Consider the following 15149-nt stretch of genomic DNA (forward strand, 5'->3'; position numbering starts at 1 on the left):
CCTGGTCTAAAGAACAAGTTCCAGGACTGCCAGGGATACAGAGAGAAACACTGTCTAGATAAACAAAATAATAAGAGGGGGGAAGAAATGAAATTATGCTGGGCATGGTGGTGCTTACATTTAATCCTAGCACTGGAGAGGCAGGGATGGGTACCCCTCTGTGAGACCAAAACCTACATAGCAGGCTCCAGGAAAACATAGAGAAGACTTGTCTCAAAGAGGGGGAGGGGGATAGGAACAAAATCCTTACACATAAAATCTGGTCCAGGTAAACCAAGTACTTACACATGAAGTGAAACAACAACCCAACTGGGTATTTATTGAACTATATCATTATTTTATTGTATTCATTTTTAGCCTGTTTGTATCTAGAAAAATCCATCAATGGGTTGTGGGGAAAAGGTTCAATGCTTATTGAATTTCAGAGATTGCTCAAAATTAATCCTGGCTAGAGAGCCCATAGGCATCTTGATTTAGATGCTTGGGATGGAAAAATTCACACACAAAAAAATCATAAGTTCTGAGGCTGAAGAGATGGCTCAGCAGTCAAGAGCACTCACTGCTCTTACAGAGAACCTAGGTTCGATTCCCACTACCCACATGGCAGCCCACAACCATTCATAACTCTGTCTCCAGGGAATCAGATGCCCTCTGCTGGCCTCCAAGAGTAACAGGCATGCATATGGTACATAGGTACACATGCAGGCAAAACATTTATACACACCAAAAAAAATAAAAATAAATAAGTCTTTAATATATATACATACGTACTCATTTTGAAGAAATTTGTGCCACTGAGCTTTCTGACATTCTAACACCAATGGTTTTGTGAAAATAGATGGCAGAACCCAGTGTTTTAGGGTGATCCCATCAGATGCTTGAGTTCATTGTACTGCTGTCATCAGTTCTTGACTTTCTAAAAAAGTATCAGAAATATGGGACCAGGGCAATAGCTCAGTGGTTATTGAGTAAGTATTGTTCTTGCAGAAGACCTGAGTTAAGATCCCAACACCCAGAATGGGTGGCTCACAACTGCCTCTAACTCCAACTCTAGAGAATCCAACACCCTCTTCTGGCATCTTCAGGCACTGCACCCACATGCACACAAACACCTACACACACACCTCTTCCCCTTTCCACCTAGTTAAATTGGAACAAAACTGAAACTAAGACACAAACCATCTACACCCTTGGGAACTGGATGCACTCATAACAGGGTCTATGTGTCAGCTCAACCCAGGAGAAAAAAGTCACAGCACATGTGGTTTAAAGCATGGAAATGTGATGAATCCATGGCTGGGGCTGATGTCACCTCGCTGATGGTAACCTGGAGGTCCTTACCCACATGCGTATCCTAATCACCACCCACAACAAGGATGTAGTCACTGTGGGGCTCTGTTCCAACATAAGCATTTCTTTGAAGATCTAGCAATCACATGGCCTTGGCATTCTCTGACACTGTCAGCTCGAGCTTCTGTTTGCAGAAGGACACACCTCAGCCCATACTCCCACAAGGGACCATGTTAGGAAACCACTGTCACAGGAAGGCAGGTGCAGCAGGGCAAGAAGGCAGAGGATGTGCTGGGAGCTGTCCATGAGTGACGGGCTCTCTTCAGCCATCCTGTAGGTGGGTCCCGGTGTACCTTTGTGGGTTAAAGAGATAGAGGTGACCAACAGAGGATTAGTCAGACCAAGTACATAGAACCTCAGCTGCACTAACTAGTGATTCTCAACCTGTGGGTCGTGATCCCTGTGGGGTCATATATCAGATACCTCGTATATCAGATATTTACACTGTGACTCATAGCAATAGCAAATTTACAGTTATGAAGTAGCAACAAAATGATTTTATGGTTGGGGGGGTCACCAGTGTATGAGGAACTATATTAAAGGGTCGCAGCATTAGGAAGGCTGAGAACTGCTGGCATAAACCCTATGGACACCAGATAGAGCAGAAACAGAAGGCATCATTGGAGAAAGTGGGTGTCTGGACTGTACCCCACAAAGGCTGTGACCAGTGTGGATTCTAACTACTTCAGGCTGAGCCTTTAGAGAAGGGGACAAGAACTTCCATCTCACATAGCCACCTCTGAGCGTCTGAGTGAGCACTGTGGTATGGCAGGCAGCAGGTGACAGAAGGATGTGACATTAGATGAAGAGAGCCAGGGGCCACAAAGGCCAGTCCCTTGGAGGGAGCAATGCTAAGAACCACCGTTTGCAGGTGGCCTCTTTTGCCAGGGGCTCCCCGTGTGCCCTCATGTGAGGTGATGGGGGGTTTGAGGGGCTCTTCACCTGGAGGCCCTAAACATTACGTATGAGGTCCTAAGCCTGACCTTGTATCACAACTCAAGGCCTAGTATCCCAACATTTAAAAAGTAATTAAATAGCTGAGCACAGGAGATCATGGCTGCAACCCCAGCACTTGGGAGGCTAAAGCAGAAGAACTACCATTAGCTGAAGCCCAGATTAGTCTAAAGACTAAGAGCCAGATTAAAAAACCCAAAGGGAAACAACAAAGAAGGAGATATCTGCTTCAATTATTTTGCTTTTAATTTGTTTTCTTATTTTATGTGTATAGCATTTGCCTACATGTGTATAGGTTTCAACCTTCCTTGGAAAGGAAGATCACATGTGAGGAATCATCTGGAGGTTGATCTGTCCACCCAAGCTGTCCCTTCCCACTCCCAGGTTCTCTACCATCTTCTAAGAGAGGCACCTGATCACCACACATGGAAGTCAGGGCCACTCTTGACCAACACCACCTGATGCTGTCCCCATGACTGACAGTTGCCTCCAGCAAAGTCTTCTACAACTGTCTCTCTGAGCCAACAAAACAATAGATCGTCCCAGCCAACACTGTGCCCACCTTTCCCAGATGGAGCCAGCATACACTCTCCTACTCTGTTGACTGTTAGGGGCTTATCCTCAGAAGCATGGAACTAGATATCTGGGACCCTGTGCTATCCAAGGATGGATTCTGGATGCCATGTCTGCTCCAGGTTGGCTCCAAGCCCCAAGTCACAGAGCCTGCTCTGCAGATCCACGGAGCTAAGGAGCTGAGTTGTAGCCACGCTCTCTACAAGCTGTGGTCCCACAAGCACAGAGGGGCTTGTTTTGGGGACAGGCTATTCTGAACACTAAGTGTAAAATCCTGGGTTTTCCTACCTCCACAGCTCTCCCTTTCTCTCTGTAGACAGACAGATGCAAATGGGAGAGTTGAGAGACAGCTGGACAGCTAACAGATTCACAGAGATAGACACAAAGAGCTAGATGACAGATAATTGATAGGCAGAGAGATGATAAACTCATGCATAGATGATGAGAGATGGGCGATAGATGTCTGAGAGAAACAGATGATAAATGATTGATAGATCATTAGATAAATAATATACAGTTGGTGGGTGATAGATGAAGATGATAGATCAAAGATACATAAGCAATAGCTGATAGATGGGTACATGATAAATGATAAAGATAGGTACATAGATGATATATAGTTACGCAGATGATGGATAGATTAAATTGATAGATGACACAGAGAGATGAAAGACAGACAGGGCAGGGACAAGTGATTGATAAGTAGGTGATAGATGTATAAATAGGCAGGTGACAGATATGGTAAGTGGGAGGTGGACATTTTTGTTTGTTTTTTGAGACAAGGTTTCCCTGTGTAGTCCTGGCTGTCCTGGAACCTACTTTGTAGTTCAGGCTGGCCTCAAACTCCGAGATCCTCTGCCTCTGGAGTGCTGAGATTAAAGGTTTAGGATTAGGATTAGGGACTAAAGCTACCACTGCCTGGCTACAGGAAGTGGGCATTTTTATATAAAACAACGAAAGTACAAAGAATTCAGGATGAGATGTGAGCAGGTTGTCTGGTATAGGACTTAAGGAATCATTTGCTGATTCCATTATCAAAACTATAAGTTTGATAATTGTCTCGAAACTGAAAGGCCTTTCAACACCGTGGAAAATCCACAAGCCACACCTTAAAGACTTCCGTCTGTCATCACTGGAAGTGCACACATTCTCCTGTCTCAGGGCAGTCGCTCCAAGACCACAGGCTGAACACTAGGCCCCTCTCTCCCCCATGGCCCCATTTTCAGACAGCCTGGTTGAGGGTGCCCACTGGGGTCAGGGCAGGACTTCTCTGTGAGGCCCCTGACCTCCACTCCCATGGAGGAGGTCGTCATCTTTTTGGAGAAGGCACTGCTCCCAAACACTAAGGGAAGCTGACAGGCTGATCCCCAATACCAGCCACCAGTTACCCCAGGGCAGCAATGCACTCAGGTTATGGTGACAGTCAGGTTATGATGTCAGCTTACGTGACAGTCACCACCATTGGTCCATGAGCAGAGGAACTGGAAGCTAGGTTTTGCTTGCTCTTCCTTATGAAGAGGGACAGGTAAAGTGAACCCTACCCTTCATTCTCCCCTCTAACTCCCATCCTAAATACAGATGTGAGATGGAGCTGTGGCAGCCACAGTGCAACTGTGACTAAGAGGTTTAAAAAGCTGTGAGTGTGGCAGCCCCAGTGTAGCCAAGCCACTAACCCATAGGCAGCAGTGGCCTGAATCAAACCTCTTCTAATGGGAGAAAAACAAGGCTCTATTTGAGCAGCTGTTAGCTGTGTGTTGTTCTGGGTGAGGCTCTTTTTAAACACACACAGCAGGGTTTTTTGGGGGGGAAGTTGGGGGTTTTCCCTTTTCTATCTAGCTTAAGCTTCGGAGAACAGCTGTGGTTTAATTGACAGCAATATATGGGCTTAGGGCTTCTTCCTGTCATTCTTCCTGCTCTAATGTTGAAGTGAACTGGGTAAGAATGAAGATACAGATTTGCTGGGCCCATCACTTTACCTCAGATATTGAAATGCATGACCCCAGGAATTGGAATTTCCCCAGAAGTCTCATGGAAGAACCACGGTGGTGGCAGGAGAGTACAGACCCCAGATGGCAGCATTAAAATTAACATACCGGGGAGCTGGAGAGGTGGCTCAGTGTTAAGAGCACTGGCTGCTCTTGGGGAGGACCAGGTTTGGTTCCCAACATCCACATGGTGGCTCATAACCATCTGTAACTCTAGCTCTAGATATGATGCCCTCTTCTGGCCTCCTCAGGCACTGCAGGCACAGAGTGCATGTACATACACTTGGACACACACACACACACACACACACACACACACACACACACACAAAATAAAGATTAAGGATTAACGTATGGGTTAGAGAGATGGCTTCACAGTTAGGAATAATTGTTGCTCTTCCAGAAGACCGAGTTTAAGTCCCAGCAGAACATGGTGGCTCACAACCATCTGTAACTCCAGTTTCAGAGGATCTGACACCCTCTTCTGGCCACCTCGAGCACAAGACATGCACAAGGTGCAGACTATGTAAATGCAAAGAAAACACTCATACACATGAAATAAAATAAGTAAATCTAGCAGGCAGTGGTGGCACACACCTTTAATCCCGGCATTCAGGAGGCAGAGCGAATCTCTGAGTTCAAGGCCAACCTGGTCTACAGAACAAGTTCCAGGACTGTCGGGGCTACCGAGAGAAACCCTGTCTCCACAAAAAAAACAAGATAAACAAATAAATCTAAAAACATTTTTTAGAGATTAACAAATAAAGCAATTGGCAAAGAAATGATGGAAACCCTTCTTACCTTCTTTTAATCTAAGCAGAAACAAAACAAAACCTTGAGACACAAATATGAGAGGATTGGTACCTTGCAAATGTCTCTTAATGCATTGTACGACCTGAGGCCTGGTACTTTGGGGTCTTTTCCCTCCACCACTAGCCCATACAATTCTCCAGAATCTTTTCTCTTTGTTAATAATTTCTGTGGTAGTTTGAATGTATTCCCTCCCACCATCTCATAAGGAGTGGCACTATTGGGAGGTATGGCTTTGTTGGAGTGGGTTTGATCTTATTGGAGAAAGTGTGTCAGGCTTTGAGGTTCTCTGTGATCAGGATACCATCCAGTATCTCAGTTGACTTCCTATTGCCTGCAAGATGTAGGATTCTCAACTACTCCAGCACCATGTCTGCCTGCAAGCCACCATCCTCACCATCGTGATGATAATGGATTGAACCCCTAAAATGGTAAGCGAGCCACCCAAGTGAATGCTTTCTTTATAAGAGTTGCTGTGGTCGTGGTGTCTCTTCAAAGTAATAAAAACCCTAACTAAGACAGTTTAATTTCTATTTCTAAGCCTGAGTCCCTGGTTCAACTCTTTACTTTGGGACACACAAACCTGGGTTCTTCGATAGATGTTCCAGGACCAAGTTTGTCTTGTTTGGGCTTCTAGGGCACATATGCTAGCCCTAATAGCTCTAATAACAAAACAGACTGGACTTAAACCCTGATCCAGGGAGAACTAGGCCCAGGGAGTGCTCTCTGCTGTGAACAAGACCATGTATTCCTACCCCCAAACTGGACAATTGCCTCTTCTTTCCATTATAGAGATGCTGCAGATATATAATGTGTCCCCACTACACTGGCTAGAGAAGACTGCATCACACCCACTGCCCATCCCTGGTGTGCTCAGCAGCTCACATCGACTCACTTGCTGGTGGCTCTTTCCATCTGTCATCTATGCAGCTGACCTGGAGGAGCATGGCAAGGAACACATTCAGGGTCACAGAGCCAGGGAGGGCTCTTGGGAGCTAAAAACATTGACATGGACCAAGAAACGTTGCCTGGGAGTCCTTTGTCCACACAGATCCCCAAAGGAAGGCCAGATCCAAACCCAGTTTTTGCCAGCCCCAGTGAGAGGGAGGAAAAGCTCAAAGCCTGCCTCCTGGGGCTCAGCATGGCACCCAGAGAAGGTGCAGCCATGTGTGACCTGATAAAGACTCTTTAGGGAGTTGTTGTCTTATCTCTGGCTGCTCTTGCACACTGAAGGTGCAGCTGCAACCGTGAGTAGTGATTTGTCGGTATCTCACATGGCCTGTGCCTTGTTCCACAGTGGCTCCAGCTATGGACAGTGAGTAGTCCGGAACTGGCCTTGGGCCAGGCTGGCTCCCCTACAAAGATCCATTGCTCTCTGGTGCCACCTAGAGGTTGCTTCTCTGAACCCAAACTAAGACAAAAAGTGAAGACTGGAAGATGTTTTCCTTTTCTTTTTAATTGCATTTATTTTGTTGTTGTTGTTGTTGTTGTTTATGTGTATGTTCACGCACACACATGTACCACGTTTGTGTAGAGACATAAGGAAAACTTGCAGGAGTCAGTTCTGTCTGTCCACCATGTGGATTCTGGGGATCAAACTCAGGTTATCAGGCTTGCCAACAAGAAGAGCTGTTAAGGCCAAGTTATGGTGCCTGCCTTTAATCCCAGCACTAGGTAGGCAGAAAGAGAGAGGCATGGGGATCTCTCTGAGTTTGAGGCCCAACACCAGCCTGATCTACATTTCAAGTTCTGGGTCAGCTGGGGCTGTGTAGTGAGAAGTTTTCTAAAAGGAAAAAAAAATGCCTTTGCCCATTACGCCATCTCACCGGCCCTGGATGATCTCTTCTACATTCGCCATGACCATAGAGGAGGCCACTCTGACTCTTGAGGCCCCAGCACTGCACCCTCTGTTTTGGCCCCTCTGTTTCTTACAAAGTCTGTATAAGATAGCATTCACTGTTTTCTGCACCCAGAGGAAATTCATTGCTATTTTATCTTGTTCTCCAAAACTGTCTTATAACTGGTTCGTTCTACCAAATTACTCTTCTGTAATATTAATTGCTCTTACAAGTAGTGACATTTGAACACTCAGACCATTCTAGAACCTATGTGATTGTAAGCTTCTGCTGTGTGGCACCTTAAATGGGTCTTCTGTAGTTATCCCTGGACGTGGCTTACCCCAGGGGGAGAGGTCTAGAGCCAGCAACCTACCTTGCAAACTACCTTCCTTATGTGTCTGTCCAACCATGAGAAGTGGCTACCTCTACCAGCTCCAGATGTGTGGGAAACACTGTCTGCTTGGCGTGTTCAAAATGGCATTGCTAGGGATGGGCTGGGTTTAATCCCTAGCACTGCTCACCATAATTCCAGCACTGGGGAGGTAGAGGCAGAGGGATCCAAAATTCAAGGTCATCCCTGGTGACATAGCAAATCAGAGGCCACTCTGGACTACATGAGACCATGAATCAGAAATAAACTACTTCTTAAAAAGAAAAGAGATGGTACTTCTGATACATAGTCCTGTCTGGGGAACAAAATTGTAGGGCCTGCCACCGCACACGCCCTTACGTGGTTACACGCTAGCAGGGCATAAGGGAGTCACCTCAGCCTCCAGTGTCTGTTTCCTTCTCAGTATACTGGGTGTGACAATAGTGCTGATGCCTGGAGTGAGTTGAATACTGAAAGGGCTAAGGTGGGTTATACACACCGGAAGCATTACATCAACCCTACTGTTTCTGTGTCTCTTGGTGACCCACCGAGCATGCTCTTCTGCCATGTACTCTAGTGGACAGCGCAAGTGTTACAGCTCTGAGGGAAAGGTATCCTGACTGTCAGGGAATCACGCTATACCTCTAGCTATGTTCTTGTGGGGGATGGTCTCCCTGCAGGATGTGGCAATCCTGCTCCTCTCTGAGAGAGATGTAACAGCGGAGCCCTGCTCCACTTGGCTAAGAGAGTTTCCCAGTAAAGATGTAGTTGCTTCTTTGCTCCGCTACACTATGAGAGTTTCCCAGCACAGATGCCTGTTGCTTCTCTGCTCTGCTCCAGCAAAAGAAGGCCTTCACCCAAAACTCTTTCAAGAGATTTATTGGGAGAGAGGAATCCAGGAGAGCGGCTGCCTCTGCCAGGGTAGAAAAGGGCAGCTCCCGACTCAACAGGCACAGAGTTTATATAGGGATTCTTAAGGGTGGAGTTTTTCCAGGAAGAGGTTTTTCAGGGTGAGAACTGGACGGATGTCAATCCCTGAGCTTGGAAAATCTCAGAGATTGGCTGGACTTTGTGCTCAGGGATTGGATAGTTTTCCTGCTCAGGGACTGGTTGATCTCATGCTCAGTTGGTCAGGAGCAGTGTTCCCTTCTTTGTCTCTAGTTTCATGGGCAAAATGTGTTTCTTTTACTGGCTCTGGCTTGAGGTCAAGGTGTATTCCTTTGGCTGGCCCTTTTACCCACGGACAGGGCATACTGGAACTCCTGAATTGACAGTGTTTATCCATGAGCTTCACTGGTTCCCACCACAGCACATGATGAAGATTTTGAGGAAAAGATGTCAGGGGGTAGACATGAGCTGGTAACACTCACTGCATAGCTTTTTAGCACTACAACGAAAGAAAGAGAGGGGAAGAGAGGAAGGGAGGGACAGAGGGAGGAAGAAAGATGATGTCACAAGGAGGGATGGGTGAATGCAGGATCCTAGAGTGCACATTCACTGTAATTTTTCCTTCTTTTCAGTTGAAATTGCCATGAAAATCACCAGCATGGTCATGACTAAGGGTTGTTATGTCATGTGACATCAGCTCTATACAGAAAGACAAGTGTCATATTTGCATACAGAAGATAAAATATGTCAGTCAAACCGTGGTAGGGAGAAGTTGGGGAGAGATAAGGACATGGTGTCCCACAAGATCAGAAAGATGACAAGACCCAGAGGGCATCTCATAGCAGCTAGATATCTATTCAGGAATGATCTAGAAGACAGAGGCTCAGAGTCCCCAACACAAGGCAATGACAGATGTTAAAGGAGGCAGACATGTTCATTACCTTAATGTGACCATTTCACACCCTGGACATACTGTACCCCAAAATGCAATTATGATGTGTCAATTTAAGGTATTGTAAATAAATAATTTTTAAATTGAAAAATACCATTGGTCAGAGTGGAGGCACTGTTAACCCAGCACTTGAAAGGCTGAGGAAGGACAATTGCAGAGAATTTGAGGCCAGCCGGGGCTACATATGTAGCAAGATCTTTTCTGGAAAATGAAAACAAAGTAACTGTTAAGTAAACTCCTTTCAACCACAGTTTCATTTCCCACACAGCCACATCCGTATTTGTTTGTTTTCCCTTGAGATCTGTCATCCTTGACAGACTTTCAGTTGTTACAGCATGGTGACCCTTTACAGCTTGGCATCTTCAGGAGACCACAGCTGCTCTGGGGGCTTCATTCCACTTCTGTCCCGGCCGGATGGTATCATTCATACATGGAACGGAGTGTTCCCCACAGCCTGACAGCACCCCACGGTTAGCAGCTCCAAAGTCAATGGCATCGCTCACCTCATCAAACACAAGTTCCAGGGCTAAGAGTGTTTCATAGGATTGGAGTTTGGTTTCCAGCACCCATGTCAGATAACTCATGTTCATGCCACTCCAGGGAATCTGATGTCCTCTCTAACCTTCCACGGCACCAGCACACACATATACACACACACACACACACTTCACACGCCACAGCCTCCTAGCTCACTTTCCTTGCATGGCAGGAGATGAAATGGCTCCTCTTGTCTCTAGTCACAACACCACGACTCAGCCTGAACCCACCTCCAGAAGACCCCAGGCTGTCTGAATCTCATCAATGTAGTTACTGATCCTGTTGATTTCAGCTAAGCCTGTACAGCAAGCATATGCAATCTGGGTGGTTTGCACCAATTTAGGAATTTAAACGTCTCAGAGAGCCAGGGCTGGTGGCTCAGGCCTGAAATTCCAAGCACCCAGAGGATGAGGCTAGAGGATTGCAAACTGGTGGCCGGCCTAGGCCTACATTGCAAGAACCAGCCTATCAAAATGCATAACAGAAATAAAAAGAAGGGTCTAAATTAAAATCACTCCAACCCTGGGCTGGTGAGATGGCTCAGCAGGTAAAGGTGCTTGTTGCCAAGCCTGATGACCTGAGTGGAACGACACTGTTCCCTGTAAGTTGTCCTCTGACTGCTACACCTTTGTCATGGCATGCATATATGTGCATGTGCCGGCCCACAATAAATAAAGTCTCAAAAAAAAAAAAAAATAGCCAGGATTCTCAAAAACAAAACAAAACTCTCCAACCAAAGCCAAAGTGGCTCAGAGTTCACAGTGCTGCCTCAGGCTCACTCAGAGCTGCTAAGCATTGTGGGAGACTCGCCAGCTCTATTATTAGAGGTCAGACCAGTGCTTCATTCCAACTATTGATCAGACAGAACCCCTTCCTCCCAGAGGTCCCTTGTGTCCCCACACAGTCTGACCCTGCCACCCTGAGGTCCTTCACAGTCTGACTTTGCCACCCTGAGGTCCTTCACAGGCACCCGTAGTTTCTGCTGGACAAAAGCATTCACAGCAGGGGATCTTGAAGGAGCCATGTCCCCCAGCTAGTTATTGTTTGTGACTGTCTCATGTTCTGCTGGCTCCAAGGCCTCCAGTTGGAAGGGGTCCTGTCTCTTTATGGACAGCTCTTTATGGGTCGTCCTTATGACCATTTGATTGACACAGATCCTATTGCCCAAGGAATAAAAGAAACAACATTCCACGGCTGGGCCAAGATCTGTGAGCTGGCGCCCTCTGCTGACCATGGGAAGCCCAGCAGGCTGTGAGGGCAAATGACAGGAAATAGGGACACTGCACAGAAAGAAGCAAAGTACAGTAAGCCTCAGGACCCACTATCCAGGAGACCCCACAATCCTACCTCTTGCACTGAGAAAGACAAATGCAATGCTGTAAACAGCTTCCATGGCAGAAACAGGATCGATCACTGTGATGACTAATCTTGGTTTTGTCAACTTGACCCACCTGGGAAGAGGGGACCTCAGCTGAGGAATTCCTTCCGTCAGATTGGCCTGTGGTTGTGTCTGTGGGATTTTTTTCTTGATTACTAATTGATGTGGGAGGGCAAAGTCCACCATGGGTATCATCCCTAGGCAGGTGAGTCTGGATCAAGTAAGAAAGGTAGCTGACATCCTTCGAGGAAGGCAGAAAGCAGAGACACTGGTTTCTGCTTCAAGCTCGTGCCTTGAGCACCATGAATTGGCTTCCACTGTAAACTTTGGGTGAAATAAACCCTCTCTTTCTCCAAGTTGCTTTTAGTCAGTGTTTGAACACAGTAACAGGAAGCAAACAAGGACATTCACCATCCATTATGTATTTTATACATAATGACGAGGAGCTCAAAGGCTTCCAATACCTTGATATTAAATATATATAGAGAGAATGTTTTTCAGCTATAACGTCTAGTTGTTATGTCATTTGTAGGAAAATGGATGTAATTGGTGATAATCATATTAAGAAAATTGAGTCAGACACAGAAAGACAAATGCTGGAGCTGGAGAGAGGACTCACTGGTTAAGAGCACTGGCTGCTTCTGCAGAAGACCCAGGTTTGACTCCCAGCACCCACATGATCGCTCGCCACCACTGGTTACCCAGTCCCAGAGGATACAACACCCTCTCCTGGTCTCCCTGGGCACTGTATGCATGTAGTGAACACACAGGCACATAAAATAATTTTTTAAAGGAAGACAAATATCACACATTCTCTCTCACTGAAGGGTTCTTGGTTTTATATAAATGCATAAAGTATTATTGTGTATAGATGATGTGAAAATCAAAGTGAAACTATCAGAAACAAAGGGAGGGGAGAGGAAAGGGAAGGGTGGAGGTGTGGTAAGAAGGATACACAGCAGTACATTATTAAATACTTGCATTAGAATGGTCTGTGTAAGCATGTAAAATTAAATTAAAATGCTAGGAAGCACAAGAGACTAGAAACGTAGCTCAGTGGTTGAGAGTAAATAGTGTTCTTGCAGAGTTTAGTTCCTAGCACCACCTCCTATAACCCTGTAACTCCACTTCCAGGAGATTTGTTGCCCTCTACTGGCCTCTGTGTGCACTGCACACACACAAAGGGAGGGAAGGAGAAAGACATTTTTAAAACCAAAGTACCTGAGTGTATGTGGGGTAGGGAGGGGGAGAGAGAAAGAGGGAGAGAAAAAAAAAAAACAGGGAGAAGAAATATACACAAACAAAAATAAAACAAGTATTTTTTAAAAGATAGAAGTGTCAAACACCCTGATCCAATCATTGCTTGCTATACTGCATACAATGCATGTATAAAATATCTCAAGCTAACCTATGAACACACAGTTAATACACGCTGACCAAACACTTTAAAAATATTTAACAGGAGACGCTAATGACCTGATTTGATCACGTCATACTGTAGACATAAATTACTATCATTTTTAATCTCTTAAATATGCACAGAAAGTTGCTGGAGAGATGGCTCCATGGTTAAGGGTACCAGCTGCTCTTCCAGAAGACCCAGCTTTGATTCCCAGCACCCACATGGTAGTCACCATCTCCTGTAACTCCAGTTCCACAGGAGCCAACACCTTCTTTTGGTTTCCATGGGCACCAGACACACACACACACACACACACACACACACACACACACACACGATGCACAAGCATACATGTAGGCAAAACACTCATACACATAAAAATGAGCTAAAAATATGCTCAGCAAACATCATAATCATATCGAATTTTTAAGTGCGACTGTGAAGTTACAGCAAGCCTACTGCAGAATAGACCCATGTCAGGCAGTCAATGGTTTAACGCAGTTACCACTCGGCCATCTCCAGAACCCAGATCACATTCTGCCCTCCAGAGAGCCACTCTGCTGTCAGGTCCTGGCCCAGCCTCAAGCAAATTCCAATCTGCTTCCTGCCTCAACTGTCAGGGTTTCCAAATAGAGGGCCTCAGGCTGTCATTTGTGTCTGGCTTCTGTCACTGTCTGGAGGCCCACTGCATGGTGGAGTGAGCCAGTGGCCTGGTGTCTCATACTGCTGGGAGGCTCCTCACTGTAGGCCTAATTGTATCTTCTGCCACCTGCGACGGTTGTTGGAGTTGCTGTCCATTGTTGGAGGAATGCTCCTGGAGTCGCTATATAAATGAATATTTTTGTTCTCATTTTTTATTTAACATACATGAATTTACCTGCACCTATGTGAGTATGCCACATGTATGCCTGTTGCCCACAAAGGCCAAGAGAACTGAATTCCCTTGGAGTTACAGATGGTTATAAACTGCAGTGTAGGTGCTGGTAACCGAACCTGGGTCCTCTAGAAGAGCAGCCAGTGATCTTAACCACTCAGACATCTCTCCCCAGCAGTTCTTAGGGAACCATTGCCAAGCTGTTTTCTGCAACTCCTGCTCTGCAAAAAACACTCCACGGGTGAATTGCAGGCCCCCTGGATCTTCCCCACTTACCTGCATGGCCAGGGAGTTCTCACCTTTTACCTCGCTGTAGTTCAGATACGAATCATCCCCCAAAAGACTCGTGTGTGGAAGATTCGGTCTCAACTGAGAGGAGATCACAGAGTGCTAACTTTATCAGTGGGCTACTGGGAAGAAGCAGGGTCGGTCTCAGTTACTTTCCTACTGCTATTGAGAAATGCCATGGCCACAAGCAATGTGGGGAGGAAAAAGTTTATTCCAGATTATAGCTCAGCGTCCATCGCCGAGTGAAGCCACGGAAGAAACCTGCAGGCACAAACTGAAGTAGAGGGGTGATGTTCCCTGGCTTGCTCCCAATGACTCGCTCAGCCTGCTTCCTTATAGCACCGAGGACCACCAGCCCGGGGGGGAGGGGGCACCACCCACAGTGAGCTGGACACTCCCACGTCAATCATCAATCAAGAAAACGGCCCCACAGGATTATACACAGGTTAATTTTATGGAGGCATTTTTCTCAATTAAGGTTCCTTCCTCTCAGATGATTCTAGCTTGTATCAAGTTGACAAACAAAACCAAAAAAAAAAAAAAAAAAAAAAACCAGCTAGTACAAGGTCCCAGAGGGGCATGTCTCTGGAGGGTTTATTTTTGTCCCTGGTCCCTCTGTGTCTCTCTGCTTCCCAACTGTCATAAGGTAAACAGCCTCTGCCACACTCTCTGTCCTTACTACCTCTGTGCCAAAACAATGGAATCTTGCCATCATGGTCAAAACCTCAGACACTGGGAGCCAAAGCAACCCCTTTCTTAGCTGTTTTCTCACATACCTTATCACAGTGAAGGGAAAAAATACTTTTAATACACACCTCTTCTGGACAAAAGGCTTTTCCCCGTTCTGGATGCCTAAGCCCCAATTAAAGGATGCCTGCATGCTTGCCCATGCTTGAACAAAAGAGTCGAGTCACTGCATTCAATCAGCTATAGCATTTAAACGCAAGGAC

The sequence above is a fragment of the Phodopus roborovskii genome, unplaced genomic scaffold (assembly GCF_943737965.1).
Source record: "Phodopus roborovskii unplaced genomic scaffold, PHOROB, whole genome shotgun sequence".
Taxonomy (NCBI): domain Eukaryota; kingdom Metazoa; phylum Chordata; class Mammalia; order Rodentia; family Cricetidae; genus Phodopus; species Phodopus roborovskii.